Consider the following 23,637-nt stretch of genomic DNA (forward strand, 5'->3'; position numbering starts at 1 on the left):
GTTTAGGATGAGTTGGACCGCAGAGTGAAGGAAAAGCAGTCAACAAGTGCTAAGGATATGTGGGAACTCCTTCAAGACTGTTGAAAAAGCATTCCTCATGAAGCTGGTTGATAGAATGCCAAGAGTGTGCAAACCTGTCATCAAGGTAAAGGGTGGCTACTTTGAATAATCTAAAATAATATATTTTGATTTGTTTAACACTTTTTTGGTTACTACATGATTTCATATGTGTTATTTCATAGTTTTGATGTCTTCACTACTATTTTACAATGTAGAAAATAGTAAAAATAAATAAAAACCCTTGAATGAGAAAGTGTGTCCAAACTTTTGACTGGTGCTCTGTATCATGGACATTCATTTCAAATAATCATGAAAATGCTTTCCAACACTTCTGTCTACAGTATCTGCCCCTCTTCTGGCAAGGCTCCAAATTTGTCATTATGAAATATTCTTGGGTCATCCTGCATAATCTGGAACAACCCAACAGCAAAACGTGATCTTAATCTGATCACCCTGTTGTTGCAGGACATTTCCTATTGGAAATTTAAAAAAGCTTCTTAAATTTGTAATTTCCACTTAAAAGTTTCAGACTTGATTTGCCCTAACTTGTATCAACCCCTACAAAAGTGTCCATTAATTATAATCCACACAATAATCACATTTCCTGTTGCGGAATTATTATTATTATTATATTATTTTCCTGCCTTGAGAAACTGGTCAAATTAAGATTCAACGTCTGGTTTACATGACATACTTACAGCACAACAATGGCCATTTGACTTTTAAAGTCTAAGTGTGTGAGTCTACACTATTTATCAGCAGTGGAAAATGGACCAACCAACAATGAGTTCAATTATGGCTTTACCTTCTCCCTATTGATGTTGTCAGGAAAAGTGACACCTTTGTCACTCAAGAAGTGTAGTAGGCGCTACCTCTATTTCCTTCTTTGCCTCTGGACTAAACCTGTTTCAAATAGGAAAAATAAAAACCTTGTGTGAACGTCTTGGAGTTAGATACTGTAAGTATATAAGTAAATGATCTGCTGTAAACATGGTGCATACGTGGTGTCACTGTAGAGCATCAGACATAATATAAAGCACGTGTGATTTTCAAATACCTTAGGCGACATACAATACCTACCTGGAGGTTGACATTCTTAGTTCCATGCAACTTAAGTTCATACAGTTGTGGTCTTCATGTTCACAAAATGTTCTGTCAACATACTGTAATGCTCACGTACTTCTCATTTGTAAAATACGTCAACAAATGTTGCCATCAGCACAAAGGAGACGTTTGGAATATTGTGCATGAAGTTGACCAATGCCGCTGAGTTATCCAGGCCTATATGTTCCAGGCAGAGGCAGGACAAGCAGTGAATACCCATGTTGACAAGTATGTTGGTTATTAATGATCAACACCCAAACACTGACCCTGCCCCCCTCATGTGTGCTACACAAGGTGTCCTCATCATAATGTGTTCCACATCCCACAAGGGGGCCGTCGTAAGCCAACAGGGCTCCGTAGTTAATGTGTGGTGAACCATAATGGAGGACGGTTTATGCTTGGTAACGTACATGCTTCAGATCAGGAAGTCTGGCCTGCCCCTTTCCATTCTTAGATCTGTTGTTTTTTACATCCCTTATCCCCTCTTAAGTTACAATGCAGTAGGGGCTGTGTGTTTATTGTGTCACGTGACTCTCATGATGGTTAGATGAGATCTTTCATAACGTGATAATCATCATAGTAATACAACCACAGAGAATAGAAATGATCCATTTCATAGATGATATCCGTGATTTTTGAAAAATGTTGCACAATTCTGATTAGTCAGATTGGCCTAGGAGTATCTTTTCGCCCAACATCAAATGCAGCTGTATCTATCTTTTTAGGATCTCTGTGTTAGTATGAAATATGTTCACCTCTAAAGTTACAATAAAGATCTCATAAGCTGACAATCTGGACAATCCTTACCATTGACAGTAACAATATTCACCCCCTTGCCGATATTGCGATCCCCAATAATACTGCTGGAAAATAATATATTATATTGTTAATGAGTTCATTTACATGTAAATCAATAAAAATCCAAACTTCTGGTTAGAATTATCAGTCTTACACTATATAAACTATTCATAAATGTATTATACACAAATAAATAAAAATGATAAGCAGAGGCATGCAAATGTTTATATCTGTGATTAATGAGGGAGATGTGGGAATTACATTTCCTGGAGCTGTTTCTGTATGAGACAAACATGACTACTTCCTTGTGTAATTGTGCCCCAAGATTCAGACTGAGAGTGACTCAGCAGAGTTCTGTGATCCCTCCCTCTCAGACCGTTGTTTTCAAGGTTTTTTAGTTCACCTATTGAAGGGTGAAACTCCTGAATGTGTTTCTTAGGAAACTATTTAAGGATATTCTGTACCATTTATTTTATTTGTATGCTTATTAATATGACAAGGAAAACACAGCAGGGATTGGACCATTACAAAGCCTGGTTGTTTCTTAATACAGTTGTACTTTTTACTATAGAGGTCATAAGTGAAAACTGACATTTCATCTTCAAAACAGACTCATGAGTGGCCACAATCTTGAACGCAAAGCTTCCTGGGAGGAATGGAGACAGGCTGTAACACATCTGGCTTGCTGTGACTTTAAAAAGTAACATAATTATTTTAGGTAACAACAGTTGGAGTCGGAAGTTTACTTGCACCTTAGCCAAATACGTTTAAACTCGGTTTTTCACAATTCCTGACATTTAATCCTTCATCACGTTCTCTGTGGGTCAGAAGTTGACAATTAGTATTTGGTAGCATTGCCTTTAAATTGTTTAACTTGGGTCAAACATTTTGGGTAGCCTTCCACAAGCTTCCCACAATAAGTTGGGTGAATTTTTGGCCCATTCCTATTGACAGAGCTGGTGTAACTGAGTTGGGTTTGTGCTCGCACACGCTTTTACAGTTCTGCCCACAAATGTTCTATGGGATTGAAGTCAGGGCTTTGTGATGGCCACTCCAATACCTTAACTTTGTTGTCCTTAAGTCATTTTGCCACAACTTTGGAAGTATGCTTGGGATCATTATCTATTTGGAAGACCCATTTGTGACCAAGCTTTAACTTCCTGACTGATGTCTTGAGATGTTGCTTCAATATATCCACATCATTTTCATTCCTTATGATGCCATCTAGCTAGTGAAGTGCACCAGTCCCTCCTGCAGCATGATGCTGCCACCCCCGTGCTTCACAGTTGGGATGGTGTTCTTCGGCTTGCAAGCCTCCCCCTTTTTCCTCCAAACATAATGATGGTCATGATGGCCAAACAGTTCTGTTTTTGTTTTAACAGACCAGAGGACATTTCTCCAAAAAGTACAATCTTTGTCCCCATGTGCAGTTGCAAACCATAGTCTGGCTTTTGTATGGCGGTTTTGGAACAGTGGCTTCTTCCTTGCTGAGCGGCCTTTCAGGTTATGTCGATATAGGACTCATTTTACTGTGGAAATAGATGCTTTTGTACCTGTTTCCTCCAGCATCTTCACAAGGTCCTTTGCTGTTGTTGTTCTGGGATTGATTTGCACTTTTCGCACCAAAGTATGTTCATCTCTAAGAGACAGAACACGTCTCCTTCCTTAGCAGTAGGAAGGCTGCGTGGTCCCATGGTGTTTATACTTGCGTACTATTGTTTGTACAGATGAACGTGGTACCTTCAGGCATTTGGAAATTGCTCCCAAGGATGAACCAGACTTGTGGAGGTCTGCAATTTTTTTCTGAGGTCCTGAGAGGCCCTGAGTTTGAAGGTATGCATTGAAATACATCCACAGGTGCACCCCAAATTGACTCAAATTATGTAAATCAGCCTATCAGAAGCTTCTAAAGCCATGACATAATTTTCTGGAATTTTCCAAACTGTTTAAAGGCACAGTCAACTTAGTGTATGTAAACTTCTGACCCACTGGAATTGTGATACAGTGAATTATAAGTGAAATAATCTGTCTGTAAGCAATTGTTGGAAAAATTACTTAAAAGTCCTAACCAACTTGCCAAAACTATAGTTTGTTAACAAGAAATTTGTGTAGTGGTTGAAAAACGAGTTTTAACGACTCCAACCTAAGTGTATGTAAACTTCCGACTTCAGCTGTATAACTACATACACTACATTCATCTGATGTCTTCCAGGGCCGGCACTGCTTTGACCTGGCTCGTTCTGTTCTCTTTCTATTCTAGGGAAAAGGTGGCACCAAAGTACCAGGCAAGACCACAGAAGATTTGCGGACTGTACACTGACACAAACCAGGCAACTGCCATAATTGACAATCATGGTTATGCTAGAGTAGGAAAGTTAATTTAAAAAACGAAATACATTTGATGTTCAGATGGTCTTAAAAAATGCAGATGAACATCAGATGAACATTCAGAAAAGACAATGTCTCATAGTAATGTTGTGTGCAGCTCTATGATCAGGTCCCCCCTGTCCATATAATCATTTTTATTATGATCAGCACCTACCCTGAGACGCTTTATGAGGGCCCTGGAGGATAGGATAAAATGTCAATAAATACTGTATAGGCCTATTAGCCCATCTTACCTCAGGGTGGTGCTCCAACATCTATACTAAGAAACATTTGATTTTGCTGTGCATACCACCTAGTCAACCCTCAAGCCCTATATTGTGTTCTGCTGACCTAAATATTTCTAGCTCTCCCTTCTCTCTTTTCCACTCCGCTCTCTCCGTCTTCTCCTTTCTCTCCCCTTTTCCTCTCTCTCCTCTCTCTCCTCTCCCTCCTCCTCCCTCTCCTCTCTCCCCTCTCTCTGCTGATTCACAGCTCATTGAGCCTGGCTTGCTAATTGGCAGATGCTCAGTCACAGAGGCTGCATCTGCTACCTGTTTGTACCAATTAACAGGCCCATGACACAGCACTGACACCTCTTCAATGGCTTAACAGATGCTGCAATTAGGCACTAATTTGAATGGCCGCCTGTTTAGCATGAGGGCCCTTGTTGGCGCTGCATCATCCAAGCCAGGGGACCACCCGCTTGCCTTTCATCTATGTGCTGTTTTTGATGCCTCTCTCTCTTAAACGAGGCACGGGAAGGCATGGAAGGGAAACCCTGGTGTGTTGACAAACAAACACTCAGCGATGGGCTAGATTAGCCCTCTACATATTTCATAATCGTAAGTGGTCACTGGTTAAGTTAGATGGGTATACAGTACATTCGGATGGGTAGAGAAATGGAAAAGGTCAAAGTAGTTATGTGCCATCTGTTTTCTTTGGTCCCCATTGGCCTCTATACAGTGCATTACTGTAACATGGCCATCTATGGGAAGGTCACAGGACCAGTCTTCCATGGCCATGCATTCTCACCAGTCTTCCATGGCCTGCATTCTCACCAGTCTTCCATGGCCTGCATTCTCACCAGTCTTCCATGGCCTGCATTCTCACCAGTCTTCCATGGCCACGCATTCTCACCAGTCTTCCATGGCCTGCATTCTCACCAGTCTTCCATGGCCTGCATTCTCACCAGTCTTCCATGGCCACGCATTCTCACCAGTCTTCCATGGCCACGCATTCTCACCAGTCTTCCATGGCCACGCATTCTCACCAATGCATTTATTTCAATTGACTGATTTCCTTATATGAACTTTAACTCAGTAACATCTTTGAAATTGTTGCATTTTGCATTTATAGTTTTGTTCAGTATAGATGTATGCCGACTTGCAGTTCAATGAAGGTGCATGCATTTTAAGAAAGAAATACAAATGCAAGGGAAATGTAAATAAAAGTCCAAGAAATTGTCTCATCAGTCAAACATATTATTTAAACATTATTATTCATTAAATTAACCATGTTTATTTATCCATTAAATTCAAGTTCTCAAACAATCATCTAAAACAGATTATAATTTGTGATTACAGCACATTTTCACTTTCTATCATTTATAACAACAAGTTATATAGGATAATGGTTGCCTGTTTTGAAACCACCTCAGTAGAAAGAGAATAATGTTGACATTGAGTATGAAACACCCTGGCTGAGATGAGTACTAACAAAATTACAACACTGTACACAGGGCTATATACTAATCTTGAGTAAAATATTCAGAGGAGATTTAAGTAAAGAGTGGCTCATGGGTGTGATTCTGCCCCAGTTCTCAACACCACTTTGTGTGTGTGTCATTTAGTCTAGAGGATATGGTCAAACCAACGTACATTCCTCCACAGCCAATGAGGAGACAGCGCTTGTTACTGGGCAGTTATGGGTTTATTTTTTTCTCCTTTTCTTTTATGAGGTCGATGTCACGCGTCAAGCCTCATAGGGTCCCAGAGCAGCGTGAGTTTTTACCACACACAAGAGTCCTGCAGTTGTGATGAGCATCAGCACTCACTGGTTTTGCAGGTCAACCAGTATTGAGCTATGGGTGCAGCTCAGCTACCACCACACAGCCTTGTATGCAGTAGTTTAAGACAACGTACACATCTCTAAGGTCACACTATACCCGTGTATTGGTAAGGTGGTCATCACTGGAGTTTTTTATTAAAAGGGAATTATTGTTTTATTTTACACAATTGTATGGTCTATTGATATATGCTTTAGTGACTTTGTCCAATGAAAAGTGGCTGAATTTGAAAAAGAAGACAAAAAAGCAAAAAGACAATGTCTGATCTTGTTGTCTTCACTGCAGTATATTTGGAGAAAAGAAAAGGCATCCCTGCTTCCCTCATTTGATTTAGTCTCTTCGTTTCCTTTTCTTTTGCAGTCCCACTCGTGACCAGGGGAGGGCACTTTTCTGCATTGACATACAGTAGAAGGACTCTTCTTTACATTAGAGAGCACACGCACTGTCATGATTGTCTTTACTGGGCCAGTGAATCTTAATCTTCAGGAACTCCATAAAGTGTTAGATGACGTGGTTACTCCGTCTAAGAACAATATCAACAATAATAACAAAAACAACTGTCATCGCATAAGAAAATGTAAACAACAATGGAATTAGACGTTAATGGCCCCCCACTTCCCAAGCAAATCAACACATGAAGCTTTCCCCTTTCTAAAGAAACTTCAGATTTTTTATTGAGATGAAGGAATAGTGAATTATAAAAATTTGGAGACCTTGGTTAATATTTGACTACTGGTATTTATTTCCCCAGTGCACTCTTTTAGCTGGTCAATGTGATGCTGTCCACAGTTTTAATATTTAGGTCAGTGTGGCCCCCTCAGGGCCTGACAAACCACTTTCTCCAAAGAGTCACAGTGATTGACACATTCTCTGATGGCAAGTGAAGTCCTTGGCTTCTCAGGCTTTGAATTCTTGATGAGTAACATGGTATAAAATACTACACAGGAGACGGTTGTTGCTACTTTTCAATCATATTGTGTTTTACGTAAAGGGCAATTCCACCACTTTTCAACCTCATATTCATCATCTCCAGCATCAAACCAGCCTCTACATATGTGAAAACAGCGCATTTCTATGATCTATGTGTTAAAAAAGATAAGGTAAAGGTAAAAAAAATAGAATTCTCTGTGACATCACAGGGTAGGTCTAAAAGGGAAAAAACGGTGACCTGGAACAAGTTTCTAGCCCAAGGGAGGGTATTTTCTTGCTCCCCATGTCATGTCACCGTGAATCTCATAGCATTTGAAAATCGCTATTTTTTAAAAACGTTTTCAGTTTTGATGAAGTCATTGGGTAGAACTATATATTTGTTTCTACAAAATATAGAAATGCGCCGTTTTCACATATGTTGCCACTGGTATTGTGCTGGAGATAATGACAATGAGGTTGAAAAGAGTTGCCCAATAAGATTTTTTAAAGATTCCATCAGTTGAAGTGTTTCAGCCTTCAACCACAAAATGGATACGCGGAACTTGACCGTGAACAGAAATAATTTTTCCTCTAATATCTTTTGAATCTTTCCTCCACAAACGTTAATCCGTCAGTTCCTCCAATCCCACAAACACACAGATGTCCCAGTCAGGCAGTTTTGACCGTCGGCAGCATTGAGCCGTGATGTTGTCCACCTGTTGTCCCCTGCCTGCCTCGCGCCACTGCACAGCGTTTCACCATCACCACACCACACCACACCATGCAATGTAGTCATAATCAACAGCCTGGCAAAAAACAGCATTACCAGGACATCCACTAAGCATATAATACCTGTCTTAGACCGTGGGCATCTGTTGGCATTTCCACACGATATTGGATGCAGAGTAATTACAGGCTAGGGGAAGAGGAGGAGGAGAGGGACAGACTGGGATTAAGGAGGAGAGGGAGGAGGAGAGGTATGGGCTGACAACACGCTCCTCCTGTCGTAAAGCTTGTTTCCTCTGGCCCTTTGCTCTGTTGGACTCTAGATGGCCATTCCAGGTCAGACCTCCCTCGGTGGTGCTCCTCCGACCTCTTTGGTGCGGTCTACATGCAGTCATCATCACCATGGTCTCTCTCTCTCTCTCTCTCTCTCTCTCTGCGTATGAGTGGTAAGGTAACTGACTGCAGACGAAAGTCAAGGAGTGAAGTTGGGGGAGGTGCATCTGTGACAGCCGAAAGTCTGCCGTTAATGTGGTTTTCCAACAGCAAGGCTCAGATCAACATAGCAGTGTTGCCATTATAACCCCATATCACACACACTCAAAAACTGAAATCAAATGTGTGTACATTGTATAGTGAGAGAGACTTAAATATCACATTCATTTGTATCCACTGTCGCGGCAAAGTTGGTTCCTGTTTCAGTCATCTTCGAATATGTGAATATGTGGACAACTACAAATACCTAGCTGTCTGGCTAGACTGTAAACTCTCCTTCCAGACTCACATTAAACATTTCCAATCCAAAATGTAATCTAGAATCGGCTTCCTATTTTGCAAACAAAGCCTCCTCCACTCACGTCGCCAAACATACCCTCGTAAAACTGACTATCCTACAGATCCTCGACTTCGGCGATGTCATTTACAAAATAGCTTCCAATCAAATCAAATCAAATCACATGTATTTATATAGCCCTTCTTACATCAGCTGATATCTCAAAGTGCTGTACAGAAACCCAGCCTAAAACCCCAAACAGCAAGCAATGCAGGTGTAGAAGCACGGTGGCTAGGAAAAACTCCCTAGAAAGTTCCTCTCTAGGAATTAAACCTAGAGAGGAACCAGGCTATGAGGGGTGGCCAGTCCTCTTCTGGCTGTGCCGGGTGGAGATTATAACAGAACATGGCCAGGATGTTCAAATGTTCATAAATGACCAGCATGGTCAAATAATAATAGTCACAGTAGTTGTCGAGGGTGCAGCAAGTCAGCACCTCAGGAGTAAATGTCAGTTGGCTTTTCATAGCCAATCATTAAGAGTATCTCTACCGCTCCTGCTGTCTCTAGAGAGTTGAAAACAGCAGGTCTGGGACAGGTAGCACGTCCGGTGAACAGGTCAGGGTTCCATAGCCGCAGGCAGAAGCAGCAGCACGGCCAGGTGGACTGGGGAGAGCAAGGAGTCATCATGCCAGGTAGTCCTGAGGCATGGTCCAAGGGCTCAGGTCCTCCGAGAGAGAGAAAGAAAGAGAGAAAGAGAGAATTAGAGAGTGCATACTTAAATTCACACAGGACACCGGATAAGACAGGAGAAGTACTCCAGATATAACAAACTGACCCTAGCCCCCGACACATAAACTACTGCAGCATAAATACTGGAGGCTGAGCCAGGAGGGGTCAGGAGACACTGTGGCCTCATCCGATGATACCCCCGGACATGGCCAAACAGGAAGGATATAATCCCACCCACTTTGCCAAAGCACAGCCCCCACACCACTAGAGGGATATCTTCAACCACCAACTTACCATCCTGAGACAAGGCAGAACATAGCCCACAAAGATCTCCCCCACTGCACAACCCAAGGGGGGGGGGTCTACTCCGCAAACTTGATGCAGTCTATTACAGTGCCATCCGTTTTGTCACCAAAGCCCCTTATACCACCCACCACTGCAACCTGTGTGCTCTAGTCAGCTGGCCCTCGCTACGTATTCATCACCAGACCCACTGGCTCCAGGTCATCTGTAAGTCTATGCTAGGTAAAAGCTCCGCCTTATCTCAGCTCACTGGTCATGATAACAACACCCACCCGTAGCACGCGCTCCACCAGGTATATCTCACTGGTCATCCCCAAAGCCAACACCTCCTTTGGCTGCCTTTCCTTACTGTTCTCTGCTGCCAATGACTGGAATGAATTGCAAAAATCGCTGAAGCTGGAGACTTATATTTCCCTCACTAACTTTAAACATCAGCTAACCGATCGCTGCAGCTGTACATAGCCCATCTGTAAATAGCCCACCCAATCTACCTACCTCATCCCCATGTTTTTGGGATCTTCTCATCTATCACTCCAGTGTTAATTTGTTAACTGGTGTTAACCAGTGTTAATTTGCTAAATTGTAATTACTCCGCTACTATGGCCATTTGCACACACTGTATATAGACTTTCTTTTTTATCTATTGTGTTATTGACTATAACTTGGTTTATTCCATGTGTAACTCTGTGTTGTTGTTTGTGTCACACTGTTTTGCTTTATCTTGGCCAGGTCGCAGTTGTAAATGAGAACTTGTTCTCAACTAGCCTACCTGGCTAAATACAGGTGAAATAAAAATTTAAAAAAAATCTTTGGTCACGTTCGTGTTGGTCAAACAAAAACACCCCAATGATTGATTGGCAATAGAGCCTCCCACAATGCAGGCAATGGCTGTAGGATGAAGTTGGTGAAGAGCAACTACAGAAAAAACTTGTAGTCGATTGCAGTCAAGTTCATGACCTTTGATCACCAGATTTTTGTCAAGTTCATGCAGTCGACAAGTTGGACATTTTTATCCCCATAATGCAACACACCTTGAAAGGTGGTGACCAACGATGGTCACCGACTTCAAAAAAGAGATCTGCTTGAACCCTCTCTCTCTTTCGGTCTCTCTGCAGGCCTTAAAGTTATTTATAAGAGATCATACAAAATGTTTTTTTCAGGACTCTTTTGTTGAATTATTTTGTTCTGATGTATATACGGAGGATAATCCAGATGCAGTACTTGGAGTATTTGTAAAATTATTCTAGCCAATTGTTGACAAACATTCACCTTTTAAGAAACTAACTGTGACAACTGTTAGAGCCCCCTGGATCAGTGACGAATTGAACATTTGTATGGTTCAAAGAAATTATGCAAAAAAAGGTGGAAACAAGTCAGGCTGCTCAGCTTATTGGTGACATACTGTCAATTGAGACATTTGGTGACTAAACTTAACAACAAAAAAGTAAAATTTATATTTTAAAAAACTATGGAAAAATACTTTGGAGCACCTTAAATGATATTATGGGCATAAAACCCATTTAAATCCCATCATTCATTGAAGTTGAGGAGTCATTTATAACAACACTTTGACATAGCCAATCATTTCAGTGACTATTTCACTGGTGAAGTGGACAAACTGAGAAATGAAATGACAACATTGAACAGTGAACCATCATAATTGTGTATCGAAAATCTAAAAATGAAAGAGAAGAATTGCTACTTTGAATTTGGTCAAGTTGGTGTTGAAGAGGTGGAAAAATTATTGTTTTCCATCAATAATGATAAGCCACCAGGTATAAACCTAGATATTAAACTTCTGAGAATGGTAGCAGACTGTATTGCCACCCCTATTTGCCATGTCTTTAACCAAACCCTAAGGGAGTGTGTGTGTCCACAGGCGTGGAAGGAAGTCATTCCACTACCTAAAAATAGCAAAGCATGCTTTGCTGGCTTTAACAGCCAACCAATCAGTTTGCTGCCAGTTGTATTGGTCGCGTACTCACATTTTGCAGATGTTATCGCAGGTGCAGCGAAATGCTTATTTTTCTAGCTCCAACAGTGCCATAATACCGAACAATACACACAAATTCCCCAAAGTAAAATGAAAGAAATCAAGACATTTCAGAATGAGCAATGTCAGAGTCTGGAATATAAATATACACTGAGTGTACAAAACATAAGGAACACCTTCCTAATATTGAGTTGCACCCCTTTTCCCCACAGAACAGCCTCAATTCATCTGGGCTTGGACTCTACAAGGTGTCAAAAGCATTCCACAGGGATGCTGGCCCATGTTGACTCCAATGCTTCCCGCAGTTGTGTCAAGTTGGCTGGATGTTCTTTGGGTGGTGGACCATTCTTGATACACAAAGGAAACTGTTGGGCATAAAAAAATCCAGCAGCATTTCAGTTCTTAACACATTCAAACACCTACTACCATACCCCGTTCAAAAGCACTTAAACATTTTGTCTTGCCCATTTACCCTCTGAATGGCATACATACACAATCCACGTCTCAATTGTCTTAAGGCTTAAAAATCCTTCTTTAACCTGTCTTCTCCCCTTCATCTACACCAGTGGTACTCATTACGAGGCCCACAGGCCAAATTTGCAGCTCACTGTGATTTTCCTATTTTCCTTTCATAATACATAGCAATGATACAATTTCAATTCAATGTGTTTAATGCAGGCCTGAATCACTTCATTGAATATATATATTGTGCCCTGGACGGCAGATAGATGGCAGTATAGCGCAGCTGTTGAACAGAAAGGCAGAATTAGAACGTTTTCTGAAATAGAACGCAACTGCTCAGCAACACATATCAGTTTGCTACTAGCTCATTTTGTAGTCTGGTCGACATGGATCGATTTATTGTAAAAAAGAAACGTAAATCTATCGAGAATGATAATGAGGGGAAGAGCTGGAGAACAACTTGACAACTTTGAACAAACAACCACCGGAGAATCAAGAAGATGGCGGCGGAGAAATGCAGCTAGCTAACGTGGCTTCGGTGGCCAAGAGAAGGATCCGGTCGAATCAAGAAGAACACAGAAAGTTCCAAAATAAATGGACAGACAAGTATTTTTTTGTACTGCATGATTGGACTAGCTCACTTTGTCTAATTTTCCAGAAAGCAGTCAATTGTTTTAAACAAGCAAATTTAGAGCGACATTTCCAGTCACACCATGCCCACTTTGACAAAACATATCTGCCACAAAGCAACCTCAGAAACAAAAAAATAGCACAACTCAAAGGACACCATAATTTGCAAATAAATTCATTAAAAGTCCTACAATGTGATTTTCTGGATTTTTTTTCTCATTTTGTCTGTCATAGTTGAAGTGTACCTATGATGAAAATTACAGGCCTCTCTCATCTTTTTAAGTGGGAGAACTTGCACAATTGGTGGCTGACTAAATACTTTTTTGCCCCACTGTATCTGTAGCGCTGTGTTTTAGCATCGTGCTTGATGAAAGCACTGATGTAAGTGACATTGCCTAATTATGTGTTTGGGTCCACTTTTTTGGGGGGTCCACTTTTAACTTTTATGTTTACTGCCCCTTCAGAGACAAACATGAGGAGAGGATATTCTGAAAGCCCTTGTTACATTTTTTGCTGATAATAATATTGACTAGTTAAATCTGGCATCTCTGTGCACTGACGCGACCCCAAACACGCGAGGGAAGCAGAAGGTACTTATAGGCCTGATGAGAAAGAGAGCATATTCCCGAATTTGTTACGTTTCAATTTATCATTCATCAGGAAGCACTTGTGGCTAGACTTACAGAATGTGATGAAGCAAGTCGTGCGCGTGGTGAGCATTATTATTGCGAGGGCATTGAATCACCGGCAATTCCGCAAGTTGCTGAAGGAATACCAGACAGAATACGGCGACTTGATATTTCACAATGAGGTGAGATGGCTGTCTCGTGGCAGAGTTTTGTAAAAATGTCTCTCTCTCCTCCCTCAAATCTGTGAATGTGTTGCAAACAAAGGGAGAGAGGAGCCAGAGATGGATGATCCACAGTGGATATTAAAGCTGGCATTTTTTAACTGACATCACCTGCCACCTGAACACGGTGAATCTCCAGCTCCAAGGGAAAGATAAAACTCCAGGAAAAATGCTGCGTGTGGTCACAGCATTTCAAAAATAAATCACCACACTGTTCATACCTGACAGACAGTTTGTCCATTTCCCAAAACTCAGAGCACTCACCACATCCAACCCAGACATACTGCAACATTTTAGCTATGATGCATTTGTGTGTGTGTTGGAAGAGTTGGAGTTTGAGTCAAGATTCAAGGATATCATTGTTAAGGGAATTTTTTTATCAATGATGACTAATTATGTATACATTTCAATCAGGACTGACTAATCAGAATACTATTATGTTACTGTATATGTAAGAATTTTCTTTTTAATCCTAGTACTGAATATAATGTGTGTAAATATAATCAAGAATTAGAACAATGACTGTCTGTACCATGGTAGAAATGAATGAACTTATAGCCAGTCTGGCTAGAAGGCTTATCTACCTACACAAGCTGACCTTGGCTCGGTCATATATTATATTAATAGGGAGAGACATGTGAGAACCATACAGCCATTGTACTAGAGCGGAGATGACACGGGCTAGTACTGAAACTAATGACGTCATTTTCAGTTTATAACCTGTGGTAAAATGTGTAATGGGCAGTACTCTCGTGAATAAAAGCTGCTGATTGACTTTAAGACTGGGCTCTGTCCATTTTACACAAACAGGAGTCATACACATTCTTATGAATTGACAGAGTGTTTAATTTGAATTAGGTATTAAAACAGAGGAATTTAATTCCTGCAACAATCATGGAGTACAAGGAGTTTTTCAACTTCATTGAGAATCCCTTTCATGTGCCAGTGTCATCTCTGACCCCAGTCATTGCAGCCCTCTGTCCTGACCGTGCTGGAACAGAGAGTGAGATAGTGGAGCTGCAGGCAAATGACACATTGCAAGGTGAACTAAGATCAGGTGTTACCCATTTCTGAAGCCTTGTGTAAGACACAGAGTATCCACTTCTGAAGCAGTGTGTGCAAAAGGTGACTTCATTATTTATCAGCACTTATTCGTGTGAAGCAACATTTTCAACAATGAACATTGTGAAACAAAAACAGAGAAACAGACTAGCCACCTGAGCAATGGCCTGTTAGCCCCATTACCATCTAGGAGGTGGAGACAGTACAGGTGCATCAAAGCTGGGACCGAGAGACTGATAAACAGCTTCTCTCTCCAGGTCATTAGACTGTTAAATATTCACAACTAGCCAACCTCCGCCCGGTACCCTGCTATGAACTTAGTCAGTGTTATTAGCCGGCCAGCACCCGGTACTCTACCCTGCACCTTAGAGACTGCTGCCATATGTGCATAGTCATTCAACACTTTAATCATGTTTACATACTGTTTCACCCACTTCATATGTATATACTGCATTCTAGTCAAGTCTCATCCTATGTAACTACTGCTGTACACACCCTTTCTATTCACATACTGTCCATACTGTCTATACACACCATCATATACATCTACACTAAGTGTACAAACCATTAGGAACAGCTCTTTCCATGACATAGACTGACCAAGTGAATCGAGGTGGAGCTATGATACCTTATTGATGTCACTTCTTCAAATCAAATCAAACTTTATTTGTCACCTGCACCGAATACAACAAGTGTAGACCTTACTGTGAAATGCTTACAGCCCTTAACCAACAGTGGAGTTCAGGAGTTAAGAAAATATTTACCAAATAAACTAAAGTAAAAAAGTATAAAAAGTAACTCAATAACATAACAATACCGGGGCTATAATCCACTTAAATCAGTGTAGATCAGTGTTAATCACTATGTTTTGTAAGGAGGCCACTTTGGGTTGAGACAATCATTCAGAGGGCCGCACAGATCTTTAATTTGTTGTACTTTGTCTTCCAATATTATCAATTATCAATTGAGAGGAAATTCAGAGCAGTAGAGCACATGCAATTGATTTGATGTACAGCACATCACAAACATATACACATGCACATCAAATAGGCTACATCACATGTATAAGACCCATATTAAGGGTTACATCAGAAGTTGGATGAGCAAAAATGTTCCTTCTGCTCCTTGACTTAATTAATTCTAAATGTATAGTCTGTTGTTGCTATCCTTGTGAGGAAATCCAGGTATGCATTGTTCAGGGGGTCCTTGATGATCTTCTTGGCCTTCCTGTGACACATGGGTAGTGTAGATGTCCTGGAGGACAGGCAGTGTGCCCCCAGTGATGTGATGGGCTGACCACACCACCCTCTGGAGAGACCTGCAGTTGCGGACGGGGCAGTTGCCGTGATACAGCCTGACAGGATGCGCTCAGTTATGCATCTGTAGAAGTTTGTGAGTCTTAGGGGCCAAGCCCAATTTCTTCAGCCTCCTGAGATTGAAGAGGTGCTGTTGTGCCTTCTTCACCACACTGTCTGTGTGAAGGGACCATTTCAGGTTGTCAGTGATGTGCAAGCAGTGGTGGAAAAAATACTAAATTGTCATACTTGAGTAAAAGTATACATACCTTAATAAAAAATGACAAGTAAAAAAAAAAAAGTACAAGTGAAAGTCACCCAGTAAAATACTACTTGAGTAAAAGTCTAAAAGTATTTGATTTTAAATATACTTAAGTATCAAATGTAAAAGTATAAATCATTGCAAATTCCTTATATTACAGAAACCAGAAGGCAGAATTATTTTGTTATTTTATTTACTGATAGCTAGGGTAAACACTCCAACACTCAGATATAATTTACAAACTAAGCATTTGTGTTTAGTGAGTCCATCAGATCAGAGACCGTAGGGATGACCAGAGATGATCTCTTGATAAGTGCGCGATTTGGACCATTTTCCTGTCCTGCCAAGCATTCAAAATGTGATGTGTACTTTTGGGTGTCAGGGAAAATGTATGGAGTAAAAAGTACATTATTTTCTTTAGGAATGTAGTGAAGTAAAAGTTGTCAAATATATAAATAGTAAAGTAAAGTACAGATACTGAAAAAAACTACTTAATGGCAAGGCGATCCCCTAGGAGAACTCCCCCCCCCCATTCAGCTGAAAAGGTGGCGCAGGGAATTCAAAAATATTCTTTAGAAATATTTTACTTTCACACATTAACAAGTCCAATACAGCAAATGAAAGATAAACATCTTGTTCATCTACCCATCATGTCCGAATTTTTAAATGTTTTACAGCGAAAACACAACATATATTTATGTTAGACCACCACCAAATTTTAAAAAACACAGCCATTTTTCCCAGCCAAAGATAGTCACAAAAGCAGGATTAGAGATAAAATGAATCACTAACCTTTTGAAAATCTTCATCAGATGACACTCATATAACATGTTACACAATACATTTATGTTTTGTTCGATAATATGCATATTTATATCCACAAATCTCGGTTTACATTGACACCATGTTCAGAAATGCCTCCAAAATATCCGGAGGAATTCTAGAAAGCTACGCCAGATAACAGAAATACTCATCATACAGTGCCTTGCGAAAGTATTCGGCCCCCTTGAACTTTGCGACCTTTTGCCACATTTCAGGCTTCAAACATAAAGATATAAAACTGTATTTTTTTGTGAAGAATCAACAACAATCATGAAGTGGAACGACATTTATTGGATATTTCAAACTTTTTTAACAAATCAAAAACTGAAAAATTGGGCGTGCAAAATTATTCAGCCCCTTTACTTTCAGTGCAGCAAACTCTCTACAGAAGTTCAGTGAGGATCTCTGAATGATCCAATGTTGACCTAAATGACTAATGATGATAAATACAATCCACCTGTGTGTAATCAAGTCTCCGTATAAATGCACCTGCACTGTGATAGTCTCAGAGGTCCGTTAAAAGCGCAGAGAGCATCATGAAGAACAAGGAACACACCAGGCAGGTCCGAGATACTGTTGTGAAGAAGTTTAAAGCTGGATTTGGATACAAAAAGATTTCCCAAGATTTAAACATCCCAAGGAGCACTGTGCAAGCGATAATATTGAAATGGAAGGAGTATCAGACCACTGCAAATCTACCAAGACCTGGCCGTCCCTCTAAACTTTCAGCTCATACAAGGAGAAGACTGATCAGAGATGCAGCCAAGAGGCCCATGATCACTCTGGATGAACTGCAGAGATCTACAGCTGAGGTGGGAGACTCTGTCCATAGGACAACAATCAGTCGTATATTGCACAAATCTGGCCTTTATGGAAGAGTGGCAAGAAAGCCATTTCTTAAAGATATCCATAAAAAGTGTTGTTTAAAGTTTGCCACAAGCCACCTGGGAGACACACCAAACATGTGGAAGAAGGTGCTCTGGTCAGATGAAACCAAAATTGAACTTTTTGGCAACAATGCAAAACGTTATGTGTGGCGTAAAAGCAACACAGCTGAACACACCATCCCCACTGTCAAACATGGTGGTGGCAGCATCATGGTTTGGGCCTGCTTTTCTTCAGCAGGGACAGGGAACATGGTTAAAATTGATGGGAAGATGGATGGAGCCAAATACAGGACCATTCTGGAAGAAAACCTGACGGAGTCTGCAAAAGACCTGAGACTGGGATGGAGATTTGTCTTCCAACAAGACAATGATCCAAAACATAAAGCAAAATCTACAATGGAATGGTTCAAAAATAAACATATCCAGGTGTTAGAATGGCCAAGTCAAAGTCCAGACCTGAATCCAATCGAGAATCTGTGGAAAGAACTGAAAACTGCTGTTCACAAATGCTCTCCATCCAACCTCACTGAGCTCGAGCTGTTTTGCAAGGAGGAATGGGAAAAAATGTCATTGTCTCGATGTGCAAAACTGATAGAGACATACCCCAAGCGACTTACAGCTGTAATCGCAGCAAAAGGTGGCGCTACAAAGTATTAACTTAAGGGGGCTGAATAATTTTGCACGCCCAATTTTTCAGTTTTTGATTTGTTAACAAAGTTTGAAATATCCAATAAATGTCGTTCCACTTCATGATTGTGTCCCACTTGTTGTTGATTCTTAACAAAAAAATACCGTTTTATATCTTTATGTTTGAAGCCTGAAATGTGGCAAAAGGTCGCAAAGTTCAAGGGGGCCGAATACTTTTGCAAGGCACTGTAAAATTTGACTAAAGATACATGTTCTACATATAATTAAAGATACACTGGTTCTTAATGCAACCGCTGTGTCAGATTTTTTTTTTTTACCATGCAATAATCTGAGACAGCGCTCAAGACGTAAATATATTTCTCCGCCATGTTGAAGTCAACAGAAATACGAAATTACATCATAAATATTCCCTTACCTTTGATGATCTTTCATCAGAATGCAGTGCAATGAGTCCTAGTTCCACAACAAATCGTTGTTTTGTTCCATAATGTCCAATACTAGTGTCCAATTAGTTGCATTTGCTAGCACTTTCAGCTCACGTGCCCAAAAGCTGATGCTGGTCCAGAAGAACTCGGACGAAAACTTAAAAAATATATATTCCAGGTTGAATAAAATGGTCAAATTAAGTAGAGAATCAATCTTCAGGATGTTATTTTCATATATATCCAATAACGTTCCAACCGGATCATACATTTTCATCTGCAGCCAAATGGAACGATGGAACGTTGATAGTTTGTATTGTTAGATTACAGTGCAGCAATTGATGTTATTGATCATCATTTGTTATTGAAAAAACGAACTTGTGATGGCTTTACATCACCTGCCTTCAGGATAGTTGGAGGGTTACTTATCCAATAGAATCCAGAGAGTGTTCTTCAATGGAAGCCTCTAACATCAGATATGTGCAGTGCGGCATCCCTCAGGGCAGTTGCCTTGGACTGTTACTCTTCTCTATTTTTACAAATGATTTGCCACTTGTCCTCTGTAGACAGGTGATTGCACACTATACACATCCGCACCTACAGCCAGTGTGCTCACTGAGACTCTTAGCAAGGAGTTGCAGTCAGTGTCAGAATGGGGAACTAACAATAAATCGGTCTTAAATACATCTAAAAAAAGGCATTTTATTTGGTTCAAAGCATTCTCTTAGACCTAAACCTCAACTGGAGTTGTGCATATATGGCGTGATAATTATGGGGTATTGTGTGTTGATGGTGTTTTTTACATGTTTTAATCCATTTTGAATTCAGGCTGTAACACAAAATAATGTGCAATAAGTCAAGGAGTATTAATACTTTCTGAAGGCACTGTATAATGGTCAAGACATATTGACAAGGGTTTTGTGAAGATGGGGAGAGTTTTTGTCCCATCTGGATTACTGTCTGGTAACATAGTTGCAGCAAAGAAAGACCTAGCAAAGCTGCAGCTGCCTCAGAACAAAGTAGCACACCTTGCGCTTAACTACACACACATAACTAACATCAACAACATGCATGATAGTCTTTCATGGTTGAGGTTTGAGGAGAACCTGACTACTTCTCTTGTATTCTTTTTAAGAAACATTCGTGTTGAAAATGCCTAACCACTTGTAAAATATATTTGCATACACTTCAAACAGACATACATACCCCACCGGTCATGTCACTATAGGTTTTTTCACTCTACCCAAACCAAAAACAGATTTAATGCGTCGCTCAGTTATGTATAGAGCCATGTCATCATGGAATGAGTTGCCACCAGATGCTACTTGTAATCACAGCACCTCTCCTCTTTCTAAAGATCTAATTGAACTGTACTGTATAAGATTATTTATATGTATTGTTACAGATACAGGTATCCTGTGTGTGTATTTCTTTTCTCTCCTTCTCCCCTCACAGGTGGCAATCATCATTCCCCAATCAGTCAACATGCAGTCATCAATCAGAAGACACACCTCCTCATTTTCCCTTACCCTATCACATTTCCTTTCCCTTGGTTTAAAAACCCAATCCGTTGTTTTCTCTGTAGCTCGATCTCTTTGTGTCTCAATATCGCTCTCTCTCTCTCGGCCTCTGGATTGAGCGCTTTTGTTTTAGCACCTCCATATCACTTTGTCCCCACCTGTGAGTATTGTGTTTGATGGTGGGAAAAGGGGGAACCAAGACAAGTTGCTCATGGGCATACACTACCCGTAGGACTGCTTAGTCTGAGAACACTAGTTAGAACTGGGTGGACTACCCACTGTATTTTTGGTTAGTTAGCTGTATGGAAGTAGGCTAGTCTAGCTTAGGGGTATTTTTGGATATTTGTTTGACGGTAGTAGTTGTCTGTGGTTATTTCGTTCTCACCGTTACTTTGTCACTATCACACTATGCATTAGTTATGTTACGGGTCTCGATACCATCGTCCGTCCCCCCCCCCCCCCCCCCCAGACTGCCGAGCCAAATAGCTGAATAATGTATAAATTGTATTTTTGTTGTCTCTTGGTGTCTTTTCAACATATAACTCTAATTGAATTTTTCTTATGAATTTTGATGTAATATCTTATTTTCTTGTCTATAACTGTTCTCTACTTTGTCATGCATTAAGTTGTATGTGGACCCCAGGAAGACTATCTGCGGCATGTGCAGTGGCTAATGGGGGTCCTGAAACTAAATTCTTTCTCTCTCCCTCCCTCTCCCTTTCCCCCTGCTCTGACTGTCCTAAATAACCTTACCCATCTTTGGGTTTACGGACTCGTCTTGAGAAGCCTCCACCTCCTGCAGAGATAGGTAAGGGTATCTCAGCTGATTGGGTCAAAAACACACACACACATACAGTTGAAGTCGGAAGTTTACATGCACCTTAGCCAAATACATTTTAAACTCAGTTTTTCACAATTCCTGACATTTAATCCTAGTACAAGAATCCCTGACTTAGGTCAGTTAGGATCACCCCTTTATTTGAAGAATGTGAAATGTCAGCATAATAGTAGAGAATTATTTATTTCAGCCTTTCTTTCATCACATATTGTTCCAAATCAGTTATTCATGGGCTTTTTAGTTAAGGAATTTGATTATGGTTGACTTAAAATGAAGTTTGTCAGCCAATCTGGGAAAATTTAATCTAGTCTGTTTTGGTAACATTACAGTTAATGCAGCGATAATAAACTCAGGCTTATCTTCATCTAAGTAATTTGATTCCCGTTATTGATTTGTTTATTGACACAATTACTATTGGTACTTTTGTGGAGAACAATCTACTGGAAAGCCTCTCTGGGAGTCATTCTCATGGAGAGTGTCACATTGCCATTGTTTCTGCCGGAATTATGAGTAGATGCTTAGTTCTTAAACTAGGGGACTAGATACAGTGGGAAGAACAAGTATTTGATACACTGCCGATTTTGCAGGTTTTCCTACTTACAAAGCATGTAGAGGTCTAATTTTTATCATAGGTACACTTCAACTGTGAGAGAGACTCTAAAACAAAAATCCAGGAAATCACATTGTATGATTTTTAATTACTTAAAAAATCATACAATGTGATTTTCTGGATTTTTGTTTTAGATTCCGTCTCTCACAGTTGAAGTGTACCTATGATAAAAATGACAGACCTCTACATGCTTTGTAAGTAGGAAACACTGCTGATTTTGCAGGTTATCAAATACTTTTTCTCCCCACTGTAGATAGACACTATGCTTTCCCCTACTGTACCTGCCTGCCTTCACCGCCTGTCCCCTGACGCGCCTCGCACACATCCTGAGCAATCTGCGCCCACTGACCTGGCTGACTGTCAGCCCTGAGGAGATGGAGTGCCCGGCTTCATGTGGCGGGATGAGGGATGCACGGCCATCCTAACATCTGTGTGCCCTGTGGGAACTACGAGGCAGCACTTTGCAGGAAAGTCAGACTAGTGGTGTGATACCCTGAGCCCCAGTAAGGATACACTGACAGAAAGGGTAGAATAGCACTTAGCACAACAAATTGTTCAGGGTGCTGCTCTCTGCTCTGGAGACCTATTGTTGGATAAAATCATATTTGTTTTCTTTCAAATGTTTAGCTGTGCTTGATTGGGTTTGTTTGGCACTGTCACACCCTGATCTGTTTCACCTGTCCTTGTGATTGTCTCCACCCCCTCCAGGTGTCGCTGATTTTCCCCAGTGTATTTATTCCTCTGTTTCCTGTCTCTCTGTGCCAGTTCGTCTTGTACGTTTCCAAGTCAACCAGCGTTTTCCCATTTCTCCTGCTTTTTGCGTTTCTCCTTTTTCTAGACCTCCCGGTTTTGACCCTTGCCTGTTTCTGGACTATGTACCCGCCTGACTGACCATTCTGCCTGCCTCTACCACAAGCCTATCTGCCACTCTGTACTTCCTGGACTCTGATCTGGTTTTGACCTTTTGCCTGTCCACAACCATTCTCTTGCCTACTCCTTTTGGATTAATAAAAATTGTAAGACTCCAACCATCTGACTCCTGTGTCTGCATCTGGGTCTGGCCTTGTGTCATGATAGACACAATGGAACCAATGGAATAGTCCGAAGCGCAAAACCCTGCCTACAGTATCTGGCAAGCTCAATTGAATGCTCTAATTATTTGAAAGGGAACAAATAGTATTTTAACCCATGTCTGGTTCTCTGAGGCTACTGTAAGACACCAGGGTAGGTCTCAGGCATAATACTCAGATCCACAGGTAAGATATACCAGCAACAAATATGACATTTAGACAGAGGTGGAAAGAACTAAAATATCCTAATCTAGTAGAAGTGCTGTTACTATAATGACATTTTACTCAAATAGAAGTGCAACTACAGGTGTAAAAAAAAAAAAAGAAGTAGCTCACTTAAAGTAACGTTGGTACTTTCAAAATAAAAATTGACCTTGATAATTAACTAATTTCCCTAAGGTTACCTGGACTTTGACATGATCTTTTTCATGCAATA

At 40.6% G+C, this 23,637-nt stretch overlaps 1 long non-coding RNA gene across 1 annotated transcript; it reads left to right on the forward strand.

Moving 5' to 3' along the window:
• Positions 1-20,756: 20,756 nt before the first annotated feature.
• LOC118936922 lies at positions 20,757-22,896 on the forward strand. The gene is made up of 3 exons (XR_005034352.1): positions 20,757-20,843; positions 21,470-21,491; positions 22,385-22,896. It is a non-coding gene; the product is annotated as an uncharacterized LOC118936922 (long non-coding RNA).
• Positions 22,897-23,637: the final 741 nt, after the last annotated feature.

The sequence above is a fragment of the Oncorhynchus mykiss genome, chromosome 10 (genome assembly GCF_013265735.2).
Source record: "Oncorhynchus mykiss isolate Arlee chromosome 10, USDA_OmykA_1.1, whole genome shotgun sequence".
Taxonomy (NCBI): domain Eukaryota; kingdom Metazoa; phylum Chordata; class Actinopteri; order Salmoniformes; family Salmonidae; genus Oncorhynchus; species Oncorhynchus mykiss.